General features: G+C 42.6%; 1 long non-coding RNA gene across 1 annotated transcript; it reads right to left on the reverse strand.

Annotated features, from left to right (window-relative positions):
• Positions 1-1,889: 1,889 nt before the first annotated feature.
• On the reverse strand, positions 1,890-10,474 carry LOC120508133. The gene is made up of 3 exons (XR_005628935.1): positions 10,403-10,474; positions 8,353-8,456; positions 1,890-2,201 (listed from the first exon to the last, which is right to left on the reverse strand). It is a non-coding gene; the product is annotated as an uncharacterized LOC120508133 (long non-coding RNA).
• Positions 10,475-11,372: the final 898 nt, after the last annotated feature.

Genomic DNA, 11,372 nt, shown 5'->3' on the forward strand with positions numbered 1-11,372 from the left:
CCCACCCTCAGCCTCTCTGTCTGCACCTTCCAGTTCCTCAGTAGAATAGCTCCCCTATTCACATTTTTATTCTGTGATGTTAATCAAGTAGGCTAATTATATATACGCCAGGGTTGACATTGGCAGGAATCACGGAACTGGAACCACCTCCCACCTCCTCACACTCCCCTTCTGTTCAGACCTGGGGTGTTATTAATCCCCTAACACCAAATCATTTCCATTCTGTTCTTCCAGTTATGGCAAATGCATGTGCCAATTAGACTTTTGCCCCTAATTTGCATGTGCCCCTGAGTTTTGAACAGAATGCCTCAAGAAAATGGGTCAAAATTCAATGAAAAAATATTCTACCACCACTGCTTCTACAAAACCGCTGCCTTCCTTGAGAACATGTTGATTTTCACATGTTGGCACAAAAAAAACCTCCCTCCAAACACAAAGCACTTCAATGCAGTTAAATTATTCTGCTTTGGCTTTGTGCCCAGGAAATATTTTTGGGGTTTGTACATAGAGTTCTCTCGTGCGTTTCCATTCAGAAGCAATAGGATTGATACTGTAGTGATCGCTGTGCTCTGCAAACATTTGCTGTGTTGTCTGCAGGAGACAGGGCGGGGGTAATCACTCATGAACTATTTCTGTGGGAGAGCCCTCCTGCTGCACCAGCCATTTCAGATGCACTGCAATTTATTCAGTGTCAGAACTGGCACTGGAGAGGCTGCAGCTGCTGGGATCAGACCTGGGATCCAAGCAAACAGGAATTCTTGCCACAGTGGGCACCAAGGGCACTGCTGAACCAACCTCACTGTTCAACAAATACATTTATCAAGCACAATCCTGTAAGGCTATGATTAAATACTGCAGATTCTGTCTTTACAATAATAAAACCCCTCACAGTGCTTGTACTTTCTTTTAGCATTTTGCAATTCCTCAGATTGTTCCTATTCACTTTTGGTCATGTTCATCTGCCACCTCTTAAAAATAAAATTTAAAAAAATCCCCCAAGATCTCTTCATTATATCAAGTAAAAGGCAATCAAAGCCAGATTTCTGTGGGAGCTCACCAAGACATGTTCTTTAGAGAAATGAAAAGGTCTTTTTGGTTCAATTTTCCCCAGTCCCCATTTCAGCTGCTGTGATCCAGGAACTCCCCCCAGACACAGAGCTCATTTCCCTCTCAGCCAAAGGATGCAGGTACAAATGTGTTGCTCTAAGTTTTGCACACCACATTCATTTGTGTAAAATCTTGGCTAGACTCAGACTCATTTCAGCAAATGGTCAGACCAAGTCAAGAAAAATCAGAGAAATTTGTGTTCATACCTAGAAAAGTCCTCCAGTTTCTGCTTTCTGATAATCCTGTGGCAAATTCTAGGCAGGCAGTAGGATCAAGAATTGTGTAACCACACAGCCACAGATAACATCCAGTGTGACTCAGAGCAAACAAAGAAATTTTTCCTCAGAAGCAGAGAAAATATCAGCTCTGTAGGAATTCCTGCTCCACCTGAGGCAAGGACATGAAGGTCAGTGGGTAGAGCAGAATTGCTTTTCACATTTCAGTTTGGGAGAAGAAGACGGTTCTGAAATGCATTCAGCATCTAGAGAATAAAATATAATAAGAGATCCCCTGAGGTACTTTGCTTCATTGTGGGCACACCAAGGAATTCCACAAATCTCCTGCTCATCACAAAGTTCATGTGATGGACAGAGCTTTGTGTGCACATCATAAGCATAAGTAGGACAAGGACAGAAAAAATAAAGTTTTATTTATATCACTGTAAACAGATGTCCAAGACAAGATCAAGCAAGCAGACAGAGAGAAAAAAACCATCCCAAGAAACAGCCAAATAAATTCCCCTCCATGGAAGCTCTCAGTGCTCATCTCAGCTGGGACTGGAGGTGTGCACACACCTAATTAGCACTTGCTTCTGCAACCAGATTAGTGACCTTTCAGAGCAGGGTGTAAGGAACAGATGAGAGAATCTCCCACACCACTCCCGTGGGATTTAACAGAGCTCTTCTCCAGGGCTTTGAAACTGTGGCACACAGAAAACGCACCAATGCTTTCCTGGCTGCAGCAAGGCAGAGTTCCTCCAAGCAGAGCAATGCAAGAGCTGCAGTTACAGACCTCACCCCACTGGGATGCTCTGGGGCTGACAAGAGCCACCAGACCGGGTGGTTTCCTTGCAAGGATCCCTCTGATCTGAGGCACTGGAAAACAAACACCTGATATTCCCACTGCCTCCAAGAGCAGCTGTGCTAGCTCAGGCTCAGAAATCAGGGAGCAAAGGGTCCCTGATAAAGCTGCCGTAGGCCCATCTGTTCAGAACTGATTTCTGGGATGGAGAAAATACAAAAGAGGGAGAAAAGCCCTTAAAGCACGAGTCTTTTGAGGTTTTAGGATGAATCCTTTGCCGTTTGTGGCTGGGGTTGCCAAAGCAATTCTGAGCCTGTCTGAGTAAAGGTAGAGCTGAAGGCACACACAAGTGAACAGGGTTTGTGCCCTCTCTGGGGCTGCTTGGGCACCTCCATTTGCTGAAACATCAACCAGCAGGTGCCACATCCACTTTGGGGAAGAATTAGTACAATTAAAACATGACTTTTAATTGTATATAATTAAAATGTGTCTTTTGAAAACAAATTCTCATTTCAAAAGCTGTTCCCAAGGCTCAGCCACCTCCTGACTGGAGAGGGACAGGGGTTGCTGGGCAAAGGCATGGAGTGGTTTGGCTGGGGACATTGAGGCTACAGCAAACCTGGGATTTAGATCCTCACACACCTAAATCACGGAGAGATTGAAGTTACTTTGGACAACAGGACTGATTTATGGATGGAGAGGGTAAATCCTAAATTTCTCCTCCTTTCCCACAACACACCAAGGTTATTCTGCAGTGAGCTGAGAGCCTGCACCCAGTTGCTCACTGAAGGACACCTGGATTTCCAGAGAGGACCTGGAGCTGCAGGGACACACGGAGGGTGAGCACCCAGCCCTGCAGGCAGCTGCTGCGGAGTCAAACACAAAAGAAAGCATGCAGCTCTGCACTGGTACAGATGGAGAGAGATCCCATGGCAACTTTTATTCTGCAGCTTTTAAACAAACTGCTACAGCAGGAGCAGGAGAGATGGGAGGTGGGTGTAAAACCACAGCCATGAGACAGCTCCCTCCAGGACATTTGTGCCCACATTTCCTGGCTCTTGGTTTCACTGTTATTTGTAAGGGAGCTGAAGCCAAGACTTCTGCCAGCCTTTCTATCACTGGAGAAGGAACCAGCAGCCACAGCTCCAGCTCAGCACAGAGGAGAAGCAGCTGTCTGTTAAACCATTGGAAAACTTTGCAGTGCAGCTGCTTTTGGAGCATAAATAATTTCTGTTAATGGGCCAGATTGGCAAATGAATTCAATTGTTTCCTTTCAAACAGGGTTTTTACATCCAATTTTGACAGGGTGTTTGAAGTGGGAGCTCTCAACTCAGTGCTTTTTGGAGAGGTTTTCCAGAGAACACATTTCTGAAGAACACCTGGAAATTTGGTGACATTGCAGTATTTGTAAGGTCTTGTATAACACAGTAGCAAGAACCAACTGCTAAGCATGACCTAGAACCATCTCCTTCCCTGAGCTACAAGTATCTGTCAGACTTTGGATATGCCAACAATTTTGACAGGGTGTTTGAAGCGGGAGCTCTCAACTCAGTGCTTTTTTGGAGAGGTTTTCCAGAGAACACATTTCTGAAGAACACCTGGAAATTTGGTGACATTGCAGTATTTGTAAGGTCTTGTATAACACAGTAGCAAGAACCAACTGCTAAGCATGACCTAGAACCATCTCCTTCTCTGAGCCACAAGTATCTGTCAGACTTTGGATATGCCAAACGAAGGAAAGGAGGAGGACATAGAGGGGAAAAACCCAAGGAAACAAAAAACCCAACAGCCCCACATTTTCCTTTAGAAAGCAAATGCTCAGCCTAACCAGTCCCACAGTTCAGGATGCTGGATGGTCACTTAGAGAGTAGCATGAGATGGCATTGCTGCTAAGACAAAAACACATGTCCAGCTCTGGTCTTTGGCAAGAAGTTACTCCATCTTTGACTCATCCCAAGTCAGGAGAGGCCTCCCAGAGGGTGAAATCCACAGCCCTCCTTCAGGCTTTGGGGCTCAGTTTGTGTAAGAGTGACAGGATCTGTGGGTGGGATTTAGGTGTTAAAGAGGCAGGTTATGATTGCTGGGATTGTTTTGCCTCTTTGTTCATCAGGTACTTGAGAAGGAACACTCTCAGTGAACATGGCAGGACTTCTCATGATGAGAGAAAGAGGAAAGAGTCCACCTCCTCCATTAGCCAAAAAAACCCCATGATAATCTTGCTGGGCAAGTCAGCACAGAGTGGCCATTCAGGAGAGGCTGCAAAGGAACAAAGCTGAGTACCCAAGGGTTGGACTCATGATCCTTGTGAGTCCCTTCCAACTCAGAATATTCCATGACAATATGGCCTCTGTGGATGGCAGAGTATGTTTTCTTCTATACATTTACATTTTTAATCTGGTACCATAGAGTTTACCCACTTTTGGCTCAAAAAGCAAATAGCCTGTGTTGCTGAACCTCCAGCTACCAGCACAGCTTTTTAAACCAAGCTCTTGTTTAATGATAATTCTGGCATCATTAATTTTATTTATTTATTTTAGTAATCCCCTGGTTCAGTTTGCTCTGTGTTGCTGCATCCTCTGCAAGGGCAGTGATCTTGCACATTATGATGGTTTCTGCATTAAGCATCTTCTGTGAAAAATCAGAAAACTCCAGCAGAGCAAATTGCTGGGTGTTGCTGGGGCTGTGCTTGGTGCTGTGGTCATATACTGGACTGAAAAATAGAATTGCACCTCTCCTGCAAGCCTTACCAAGGGACTGGTGTGCATGCCAGCTGTCAGCGTGGGGAAAGAAGGGTAATTGGAGCGATTAAAAGCTCACAATGGTTCCAGAAAGGCTTTTGCATTTAAGGTGGAGTGAAACTGCGCTGTGACAGGGCCACGGCTGCTCTGGGAAAGTCTGTGGAATCCTAGCTGTCATCTCTGCACCAGTATTTTACATTCTGGAACCTTGACCCCACCAGTTGGCAGCTACACAAACACCTCCAAGGCATGCTGGGGAGCAGCAGCACAAAGGGATGTGCTGACCCCCAAGCTGTGCTAAGGAGCTGTGTTAAAAATATCCTCTACTTGAATATATAATTAAATAGTGGCAATTTTAGTAGCTAATGTGAGGTGAACACAGGAGGGCCCTTATTTATTACTGCAAGCAGCACAAGAGCAGTAGTCAATTAATGCAGGGAAGGAAAAAAATTCCACATATATTTGATAGGATTCAGTAAGATCTCAGAGATAAGGATCCAGAATCTCTGTAGAAATCAGGACCATGCAAAGCAATGACATTACAGTTCATTTGAATTACTGTACCAGTGGGATTTTGCAAATTTATCTGCTGCTGCACCCCTCAAAGAACTGACCCAAGCAATATCAGTGTGCAGGACATCTGAATATTATCTAAGTTTTCCAGAAAATAATTATATCTTTCTGGAGCCTAAAGGAGACCTTGAGGAAAACCAAACAGTGCTGTCCTCCATCTCCAAAGGCTGTCTTTACATGCACATTTCACACTGGATAAAAATAGCCTTAAACCCTGGGTTAAGTAAGCTTCTTATATTGGAAAAACCTGTTTCAAGTGGACAAAGGAGACAGAAGTGGCACACCATAAAAAGGCCTTTGGTTTCAGTGTCTGCAACTTGAAACAGCAGCCTGGTCTCATCTTCTGTGTCCAAGAGGGAACTAACCAACATTGATTGCAAAGAGCAGAGTAAGCATGAACAGGGTGTGGGCTCTCTACTTCTGCTTTCTGCATTTCAAGATCAGGCTAAGTTCCTTTTCAAGCCTAACTGGAAACTGTGCAAAAAAAAAATATTGACAAGGGAAGGACAAAAATCCATTCTGTATCTCTCATCAGTACTCAAAACATACAAGATCTTCACTGTAGAAGAATCAACTGCAGTCATTTCCATTGCCAGTAATTTTGAAACTGTCTCATTAGTACTAAAACATTTCTAGAGACACACACATGGCTTATTTCTTTTGTAATTATTTCTGAGTTACAGTTCAAAGGAAAGTTGAAGAAAGTCACAGAACAGGATATGAGACTTCCTGGTGCATTTTTAAACTGCAGTGCATAAAGCAATAGAGCTCTGTAGATTACTCCAAAGGGAATGGGAAGGGAACTAAGGAAAGCAAGCCCATTGTTTTGCTAAATTGATTAATCAAACGTCCAGAAACAAAAGAGTGAAAAAAGAAAAGCTAAGCAAGATATTCAGAGACTGCATGCTACTGCTTAGTTCTGCTGGTCTCTTCCTCTTGGCTACAAGATTTCAAGCCAACTTGGTCTCTTCAGTGTGCCTCAGTTTCCTCTTAAACACCTCACACTCCCCCAGAATAAGAAGTCAGAAGGCTAATCATCTCTCATAATCAGCCACACTAAGATCACCTTGGAGGATTTTGGCCTAAGCCCTTAAAATTGAACCTGGTAAGACTAGAAACTAAAGCTTCATTATTATTTCTTACTAATTACTACTAGTCCCCTTAGAAGTCTTGTGGTCAAACCCAGCGTTTCTGTGAGAGCTCCTGGGGTAGATGCAGGACAAGCAGCTGGGTGACAGAGGGAATTCATCACTGTCCTACAGCAAGCCATTCCCACACCTGAATCCTTGCCTTTTGTGATGGGGACCAGCTTAAAAGTGAAATTTAGTGGATCCCTCACCACACCAACTTAATGGTACAGAGCAACAACTGAGAGCTACAGCTCTGGAGGCCAAGCTCCACCACTGGCTGTGAATAGTTCGAGGTCTAGAAAGGAGAAGAAAAGTTGGAAATTTTGGCCAGAATTATATCCACATTTCTGCGGTTCTAACAACAGAACAGGCAAAAGTAGCTCACATGAACACAAGATCTTTAAAATATAGATGTAAGGGAAACAAAGAGCAGATGCATGAGAACAAGAATTTTGTCTTACTGAACCAAAAAAGAATTTCCTCAGTGTAGGAACTGGTCTCAAAGCACTGCAGAAAGGGGATCATTGCCCTCATACCAGCAGTTTATCACCTTCCAAGATTTTTCCTTTGAGGGAGCAAGTCTGTGTGAGCAGTACCAAAGAAGTACTGCTCACACAGACTTGGATCCATAACTCGGAGTCCAGCACTCAGTGAGCATCCCTGTGCAAGAGCCCAGACTGAGCTCCTTCCAAAGTTCAGAGCAAAGTCACTCCCAACAAAAGTCACACCACCCATTCATAAGAAGAGATGCTCCCACACCCCCCTCCCAGCACCTCATGCGTTTGGCATTGCTACAAATCAGAACAAGGAGTTCAATGGAAATGAGGAGGGTGGACATTTCACATTTACTTTCTTTCCAAACAAAACTGTTTCTTCAAACAGAGCTGCACCTTCCTACCAAACAACCCTTCCTAGACTGATCCCAGGGCTGTGCTCCCTCTTTGGGTGATGGGTCTCCTGCTCAGCTGTTAGCACAGATTTCAGAAGAGCTGCAGTATTTTCCTCTCTTCAGGGCAGAGCCCAGCCAACATCACAAACATGACCCTCAGAATGGATTGACATGGTTAAAGACTTCACAGCACATCATCAGCTCAGGGTAGTATCACCCTTTTCTTCCTCACAGGTACCCAGGAGGCCACAATGTGAACCTGTTAGGAGCCTGATCAGGCTTTAAATATCAGGTGATTTTTAAGCTGATCAGTTCCCTGATCCACTTTGCTGTATAAAAAAATTCCATTGATAAAACTGAGGGCAAGACAAAACCAGGAAAAAGTGAAACTGGAGGAAGAAACTAGAAGGAAAGAATACATCAATCCAGCATTACTACTGGATAAAGAATTAAAGTCATAAAACCACTACAGAAATCTCAATATTTAGGCAGAATTAGGTACCAATACTGGTGATGGGTGGCTGTGGAAAGCTGTTGTACCCTCACAAGGTTCAGTCAGAGAACCCCCACCAACACATGCAGCTGTTCTTTCTCAACATAACATTTAGAACACTAACACATCTCCATAAAGCCCTTTAATCTAAGGTTTTATATCCCAAGCTGATCCCTAAACTGTGTGTTAGCACTGAGAACTGTCAGGGAGGCATTTCAGGATTCCACGTGGGTTATGCTATCCCTTTTTTTTCCTGCTAAAGGAAATATCTTGGAAAGGAATGGCCTCCTGTGTCTGTTCAGTAATGAGCCATGGGCATGTCTGACCATTTGTTAGCACATGGAGAGGGATTTCTCCTCCAAGAATAGATAAAAAGGAATTAGAGCTAATTGAACCACATACCTGAATAAGCCAGAAGCAAGCAATGCAAAACTCTGCAAACTGCAGATCTTCCTTGAATTTTCTCTTGGACTTTCCATGGGAGATTTTGCCAGCATGGAACAATCCTTTGAAACAACGGAACAAATGTATGAGTCACTTAAAAAGTTCTCATTTTCAACAAAAAGCTGAATTACTTGCCCACTCTAATTGGGACAGATATTAGGCTGAAAACCATGACTCCACTGATTCAGCACATTGGCGTCTCAGGAGACAAAATGTTCCTGCTGTCCAGGCAGGCTGGGAATTGCAGGAGAGAAGGGAAGCTGCCCTACAGTGCTTTACAGGGCCTAAAACTGCAAGCAAGGGAAGCAGGATTTTGCTAAAAAGACAGAATTGAAGTGGGGAAAAAAACTTACTTGCAGTCTTAATTTATCTCAAAACACAGACATAGCTTCATCTGGATTGTAACAGCTTTCTAGAGGAGATGGGCCGTGCCTCTTCCCTGGGAAATCAGCAGTGATACTGAGCAAGTGAAGCCACATAGCCAGTGTCAAGGGTTACCTTGACATGCCTACAATTAATAAAATACACTTGGGAAAAGAGTTTAAGGGCATCTGTGTTAAAGGGCAAAAAAAGAGAATTTACAATTGGAACATGATTATTGGACTCAATACAAGGATTATTAGGTGAAACTGTGTGGCTTCTATTATGGGAAAGGCAGATTAAAGCATTAATTGGGTTTAAAAAATTACTCGTAGGGCAAACAAAGAATGAAAGGATAATAAAAAATCACAAAAAGGATTCAACAGCTGTCACATTCTAGGTAACACAAACAGATAACACAGGCAGTGTTTCCACACACCCCAGCAGTGCTTTCCCAAAAACAGAGCTGTGACTTGTCTCCCTCAGACTAAACAGGAAACAAGAACTGGTTTGGGCTGGAGCTACATATTCACAGTAAAATGATTACTGGAGAAAGCATTTGGTACCAGTTTCAAACCCCACCATAAGACAGAGATTGCTCATCCTCATCTAATTTCTTTTCTTGCACGTGAACAGGAACTTCATACAAGATTTTAAACACTGCTTTCTGTGGGGTTTTCACCTGGAAAAGCACATGGCACTTGTCCTCAGGAATTAGTAGGATGGTGTGTACAGTACAGCAATGAAAATGCAGCAAAACAAAATGATAGCAAGCAGATTTAGCTCAGGAAAATACAGACTGAGCATGAAATTCCTGGAAAACACATTTGATGCAGCATTATTTAATATTTAAATCCCCAACCTTCCTATTTATTCCTGTTGAAATGCATAATGTGAAAATCATTTTGACTTTTCCCTCCCCACAGGCGAATTCTCAGCTTTGAAGATTTTAGCTCTGAAGCTGTCACATATCTGCTCTCTTTTTAAACAAGAGTTTTACTAGAGACAGTCAGACAATGTTGGTTTACAACATTTATTTTCACCTTTCGCATTTAGAACAGAGCTCATGGCAGGTATTTAGGAGTTCTAGATGCTCTCCAGTAAGAAAGCCTAAATACTGTGGTGTTTGAGAAACTGCCATATTGGTAAAGCCATTGCTCCTAATGAGTACAGTCTACCAGCAAACCAGGATTTATTTATTCCAGACATTATGAATAATTTCTAACAACAAATCCATCTGAGAATTTTGCAGTTTGCCAGCAAACAAAGGAAGTGGCAGAATTTCTCAAATTAATTTTAATGCATTATTTACCAAAGCCTCTTGCATAATGAGGTAGGGAACAATTCTCTGCTGACAGAACTAGAGTAACAATCTAAACAGATATTTTTCATCTTCTGTTTCTACAAAATGGCAAGGACTAAAAACATTCATATTTATATCCATCACCACTGTGAACCAAAGCCTTATATGCTCATTAATATGCTTAATTAATGTGCTTATATGCTACTTAATACATAGCATATAATGAAATATTTACTGACACTGCATCCCATCACTGACCATATCTTTTGTTAATAAAGAAAAAAGTGTCTCTTACAAAACCAAAGATAAATTAAACCAAAAACATGTCTAAAATCTTCAAAAGACCTTATCAGAGTCTACTTCTCAGCCAGAGCATTTCCTCCAGCAGTCTCACCCCAAGGTCTGCTCAAAGCTAATCAATCACTCTCCACCCTCCTCCTCATCATTTCCTTTTAAGCACTAGCTGGAAATAGCCCCATCTGCTCTGAAAATCAAAGAGCAGCAGCTGCTGATCAGCCCCCTTTTAGGGCAGCCTGTGAGACTTAAGGATATTGTCCTGAGCAACTCAGTCAAAATTAATTATAACCTCGATGGAATTAATTAGAGGCTATCTTTATTTCATCTCCATTGTTGTGCAGACAATTGTTTGCTGCTCCTCACATGACTTGGTAATTACAGGAAGATGAAACCACTTAAGATGAAATGTCCTGAATGGGTTTTGATTCAGATTTACAAGTGTGTGTTTGCAGAGCTGGGGGGAGAAGAGTGCTGTTTGTTAAATACAGAGCAGATCTCCACACACGCACAAAAGCTTTGTCAGCTCTTATTATTGCTCAGTTGGGCCAGCAAAACAGAAAGGTTTTTGTTAATTAAAAAAATACTATCTAGGAACAAGTTATCTCTAACACAGAGAAACTGTGGTGGAATTCTGTTGTAAAATTCAGATTTTAGATTCAGGAAGCCTTGCCCTCCTATTTGAAGGTGTAAGAAGCTTCCTGAGATCTGTTACATGTTACCAGTAGTTTCATCTTGCACTGTGGGAGGGAGTTTCTATAGGCACTTTAATTCCAAGCCAGATCAAATGGCTCTAATCAGTATTTTCTCAACCTTTTATCAAGGCAGGCAAGTGCCTGCACGTGACACAGATGCTTCCCAGATGGTTTTCAGCTAAAAAGAAAGAGTCTTATCAGGACTGAAAAGAGACAGTGGCAGATTTCTGTTTGGTTAGTAACCACTGCTCTCCATATTAACATCTTTGATTAGATTACAGGAATGAGATTCTCTAGTTTGATAGTATAAAACCCATTTGAGAACA

Source organism: Passer montanus, unplaced genomic scaffold, assembly GCF_014805655.1.
Source record: "Passer montanus isolate IOZ18808 unplaced genomic scaffold, ASM1480565v1 scaffold45, whole genome shotgun sequence".
Lineage (NCBI taxonomy): Eukaryota > Metazoa > Chordata > Aves > Passeriformes > Passeridae > Passer > Passer montanus.